The following is a 5,749-nucleotide window of genomic DNA, read 5'->3' as shown; positions in this document are numbered from 1 at the left end:
TCGGAGCGAAACCGAGCAACGAACAGCAGCAACAAGAGCAAAATAAGGAAGACCCAACTCCAGCGCTAGACGACAAGGATGTCGCCTAGCGACAACATCTGTCGACCGGCGACAGAGCAGAATTATAGCGACAGTAATTTCCAGTGTGCGCCGGTGCGACGACAGGATACATGACCCTCAAAAGTGACTATCTCTCTAAAAATCCCATTTATTACAAATTCTAGTCTAATTCTTATTTCATTCTCTCTCTAAAAATGAAGAAATTCTATATATAGTAAAACTAACAAACGATAAGTTAGTTAGACGTCTAAAAAGAACCCCAATAGGCGCGCTCTCTCCTCTAAATGCGCGGCCGCAAAGAAGTGGGTACGGAACAGGGGGAGAGCAGCTGCGTGGCCGCACCTCAAACTTGCACAGCCGCGCAAAGGCCCTGTGCGCCCGCGCCTGGGAGCAACAGAGGGCTTCCTCATGCGTCCGTTGATGCTTCCGTGCGCTCCACTTGATACATGTTGGGGGTGGCAGTTTCCAAAGGCCTCCACGGTGGGTTCAACACAATTTTTGATGCCCACGCAGCTTGAGGTCGCGGCCTTGAAGAAGACTTGGACTTTGTACTCCTTAGCACTTGAGCTTCAAAGGGAGAGACCGGCTTGCATCTTGAGGTTTATAAATCCCAAGAAAAAGCTATTGAGCTCCTTAAACATCACCAATCTCCTGAAATAAAAAAGAAGCAAATAAGTAAAAAAGGAAAGGTAAAATAAACCACGAAATGCAAGAAAATGGGAAAATAACTAGGGAAAACACAAACTAGAGAAATAACAAGTAAAACTAAAGAAAAAGAGCTATAAAACCAATAAAAATTCATCCTAAAAGAATCTAAATGAATTCCATAAATGACACTCATCAAATTCCCCCAAGCTAGACTTTTGCTCGTCCTAGAGCAAAAGAAAAGCAAGTAGAAATAGGATGAAAAACTTATTCAAACAAGAAAAAGATAAGAATGTACACTAAAACTCACGTTCGTAGGAATCACGGTTGTTTTTAGCTCCAACAAGCCCTTTAAACCTCAAAGTCGTCAATGAGGACGAGTGATGTCTCGTAAGGGTATCCAAAGAGTTTGACCCATAACTCTTGAAGGTAAAAGTGAGGCAAATCATTAAAAAGAAAGTAAAATAAAAAATTCAAACAAATAGCTTTTGAAATGGACTTTTAGAACTGATCAAATGCAAGTGAATAAACAACTTTCTACACAATAAGGGTATGCACGTTTCGAGATATCCAAGGTTGATTGAAACATAGGATATGCTAAGCATAGAGAACTAATGAAACACAATTCACCTTCATCCGAAACAATTTTACCACGTTCTCCTAACTAGTTTCAAATCCACCTCTAGTGAGCATCTCAGTGATTCCTCAAAGGAACCGGAGAAGAAGAGATTTTAGGGCTACTCGACAACTTGACTATGCACAGTGCTCCATAGGCTTGACTCACATCTCCCTCCACCGACTTGTGACTCAACCACAAAGGTCAAAAGGTCTTGAGAGGGCTGTAATGTAAGGGCGAAAAGGGTGAAGGAAGGCTAAAATTTAAAATTTAGTGGTATACCTAAATTGTGAATAAAAGGGTGATCAATCCTCAACACCATAATCAAGCAATCACCAAACAAAAACACCAACATCCCCAAGCTTATTCAAAGCCAAAATCACAACATATATACAAAAAGCGTAAGAACGCTTCCCCCCAAGCTAAAATGAAGCATTGTCCTCAATGCTTAAAATAGGGAGAAATATAGTTACATCAAAATATTTTTTAACTTTTTCAATTTTCACAATATTTTCACTTTTGCCAAAGCGTTTCAATTTGCTTTGTTTTTTCTCATTTTTTCATTTTTTCAATTTTTCATTTTATTGCAATGTCCTCACCTCTTTTAATGTTAGACGGCTTTTTCAACTAGGCATTTACCTTTATTCACAAAATATACACAAAACAAACTTGCTTACATTATAAGAACCAATATTCACAAAATAGACTTTACATCAACGATGCCATAATTGAGAGGATATCATCCTCTTTACTCTTTTTTAAACCGATATCTTCTCATGACATGACATCACTTATGACAGCTTTACTTGTAAAAGCATTCTACATTTGCAAAGGATCAATCTAGATTCTTTAGCGCACTAAGTCTAGAAAATACTTTTTCTAGCCTTAGTAGCTACTTGTCTTGAACATTTAGCGAATCGAGGATAGTTTCAATATTTTCAAACACTACAGAAAGATTCCTTATAAAGAGTTAGAATAGCAATTCCTCCCTAAAAGGAACGTTAGTTTAGTACCCTCGCTCCCGAACTCATTTCTGGTACACGTAGACCAATTTTGGCATGGGTAAACCTACGATTCGTGCTAAATATCCCTTGAAATCTTCTTAGGAGAAAGGCATGAACGAGGTTTATGAGTTTTCCTAAAACTCATTAGCGACTCTTACTTGTTTCTTACAAAAAAGTGTAATGATAGGATCAATTCTAATTCAAGGTCCCCTAAACAGTCAGGAATTCAAATTCTAATACACCCTCACAAGTGTAAAGTCCTAGGCTTTTAAAGGGCCATGGGAATTTAAGTAGAAGGATCCCCTACGATGGGCACACCCTCCTTACAGTTGGTGACAAGGACTACCAAATTTCCTTTCAACTCTTTAATGTTGTGAGGACCGTGTCTTTTGCCGAATTCAATGCGTCCCTTGATTTTAATCCGAGAGCGGATATCCTTTTTCCCGAGCATGAGTATTTTGATGGGTTTTCCAAAAATGCATGGTGGCATGATATCTTGAGGTTGGATGAGTTCACCGCTTGCTACTCTCTTGCTAGTGATATTTTCCAACCGTGCCTTCGAGTGCTTCATCGACTATTGGGTTACCCGGTATTCCCAAAGCAAGAATTGGGAAAGATGTCGAGGAACGAGTTGGTTGTTCTTTGGATTTCGACTAGAGAGGAGTTGCGAGGAAGGGTCAACTTTGGGAACATCTTCTTGAAAAATTGCATGGACATGCATGGTAAGAAGTCGGGGGACATTCAATGTGGTAAATGGTGACTAGATTAGCTACCAAGCTTGGTTTTTCTAGATACCTTCCTTCTTGTACTCCAGTGGGGGAAGCCAACACTCTCTACCTCGACATTGCTCAGCTCAAACAAGTTCAATTCATAACAAAGAACAATGACGAAGAGGTATTTGATTGGTTGTTAAGGAATGCACATCATTATTACCTTCCTAACCCCTCTTTGACCTCCCTCCACCGATATGTCCCAAATGTTTGGTTTGTGCCCCAAAGCAACCGCATCCCTGGTAATGATGAAGACATGGAAGATGTCCTCAATGAAGAGCAACAAATCCAACAAAATTAACGTCAACATCAACAACAATTACAACAGCAACAACAACAAGAACATGAACAACAAGAGCCTCAACATCAACAACATCAATTCTCCAACCTCGACATGGAGGCTTTAAGTGGCTAAATGAAGGGCATGCAAATTAGAATGGAGGGGATGTACGATCAAGAGTTTGAGGCAATATACAACCAAATGAGAGGAATCTCCGAAATGCAACAAGGTATGTTTCTCCAACAACAACTCTATGATACGAGTGTTAACCATGGGGAAATCACCCCCGCGGTTAACTACCCATATTTCCCTCCTCAACTCGGTCTCGTACAATCATTAGGAGATGATGGGAGGGCTAGCTACCCATATTGACAAGGACCTCAAGGGTCCAACACCGAGACTCGCACCTTCCCAAATGAGTACGGTAATTATGATTACCATGTGCCCGGTGCGAGCGACTATAGGGGTGATCCTAACTACCCCTATGTCGATCCCACCCATCCTTTTCCACTAGAGCTACCCGAGCAATACACTCCCTTGGCCCCTTTGCAAAAAGATAATTTTAGGGGTCACTATGGTTGGCCACCCGATTACATCGGGGGATGGGATCCTTATGGTCCCCCATCCGGGTGCTAGGCCTAGTGGTAACTAGTTCCCCCTCTTTGTGCTTTTACCTCCATCCCTTTTATTATGTGATCTTTTGTTTTGTATTAATGGGATGTTGAGATGTATTTTTGTTTAGCTTGGGGGGACACTAGTCTTATGAAAGGGTCTCGGTGGCCAATTTTGTTGTTGTTGGATGTCCTTGATTTTTCATGCCTTGATGATTTGTGATTACTTGTCTTGATTGATATGTCTATATTATATAGTGATTTACCCCCGTCCCTTGGTTATAATTAGTAGTGCTTTTGGCTCTTTAGAGCCACTTTTATTACTAATTTGTGTCTCCTAGTGTTTTCGTAGTTTTGATTGAGTTTTGTAGGAAATTGCACACTTAGAGCTTTTTCCCGAGAGTATTTGGAGCAACTACGAGCATTGGAAAAGCACAACCATCTTTCGTAGCTCAAGGCCGTTTAAAGTCATCAAATCGGTGATTAATGGCTCTACTTTGAAGAAGCCGAGGCTATGGACCGAGTATTCAAGCCCCTTAGAGGAAATTTGGATTGGGCTAAGTGTCTAGACCCAATCATTAGTCCACCTGAAGCCCAAGGCATTCGCCAGTCCGGGTAGGGCCTCGCCCGAAGGCGCGCTCGACCGGGTAGGGCGGAAGAGGAAGAAGGGCATGATTCGCCCTGTTGGGCGCGGAAGATGCACACTTGATGAAAAAGGCGGGCCCAGCCGAGCGAGTCGGCGCCCGACCGGGCGCGTGTTTCTGGAAGGAGATTAGGCGTCGTTTTACTTTTTTTTTAACTTAGGATTTTCTAGCTTAGTATAAGTACGCTTTTGTTGACGAGTTTAACACTTCTTCTCACTCTTTTTCTCTCTCTAACTTTCTCTCTCTCCCCTTAATTAAACTCTTAGTATTATTTTCTCTCTCTACAACTCTTGGTTTAATTAAATCCTTTATTTTCGTTAACTTTGGTAACGATTTCTTCTCTATTACTTTCAGTATTCTAATTTCTCTAATTCATCATGTCTTGTTTATTTGCTTCAATTAGTTTAGATTTAATTATGTGTGAGTAGTTTTCTTGCTAGGGTTTGTGGGGATCCATAAATAATTTGAAGGGGTAATTTATTATTGTTGATTGTCAATGATTGATTGATTTCCTATTGATTGTTTTAAAGCTATGCAAGTAGATATGCGCAGATTTAATTTGTATAAGTTTAGCAATATTAATTCGAGATTCGAGAGATGAGAATTGATGTTAAGGCTCAGTTTCAATAGGCAGGTTAATTGATAAATGGTTAAGTCAAGATTCGAGAGATGCGATTTAATACCGATAGATTAATTCTGTGATTGTAATACGTAGCGAGAGCCCTTTATGATCTGGTTAATTGATGCATTGATGATTGATTATTATGTTTTACCATGGAATAATATTTATTGGTAAACCTATACCCTAGGTCTTTATTTATTGATTTCTCTTTACTTTCATCTCCTTTAGCTTAATTTATCATATCTATAATTTATTTACTCTATAATTTAGATTATATTAATTAGTTAGGAATAGGAAGACTTGTTTCCCTGTGGTTCGACCCTTCTTGCCTATATGCATAGTTAGAGGAACTTAGGAATTATTTTTACTAGGTGATACGACTTTAGCTTGTCAAACTTTGGTGCCGTTGCCGGGGAAACGGTTTAATTTTTATTTCTAATTGTTTTTGTACTTTAGATTATTCCCTTTTGCCCGGAGAACGTGAGTTCTTTGGGACA

This window comes from Chenopodium album, chromosome 12 (genome assembly GCF_948465745.1).
Source record: "Chenopodium album chromosome 12, dcCheAlbu1.1, whole genome shotgun sequence".
NCBI classification, from domain to species: domain Eukaryota; kingdom Viridiplantae; phylum Streptophyta; class Magnoliopsida; order Caryophyllales; family Amaranthaceae; genus Chenopodium; species Chenopodium album.
Note: the sequence above shows the minus strand (reverse complement) of the source record.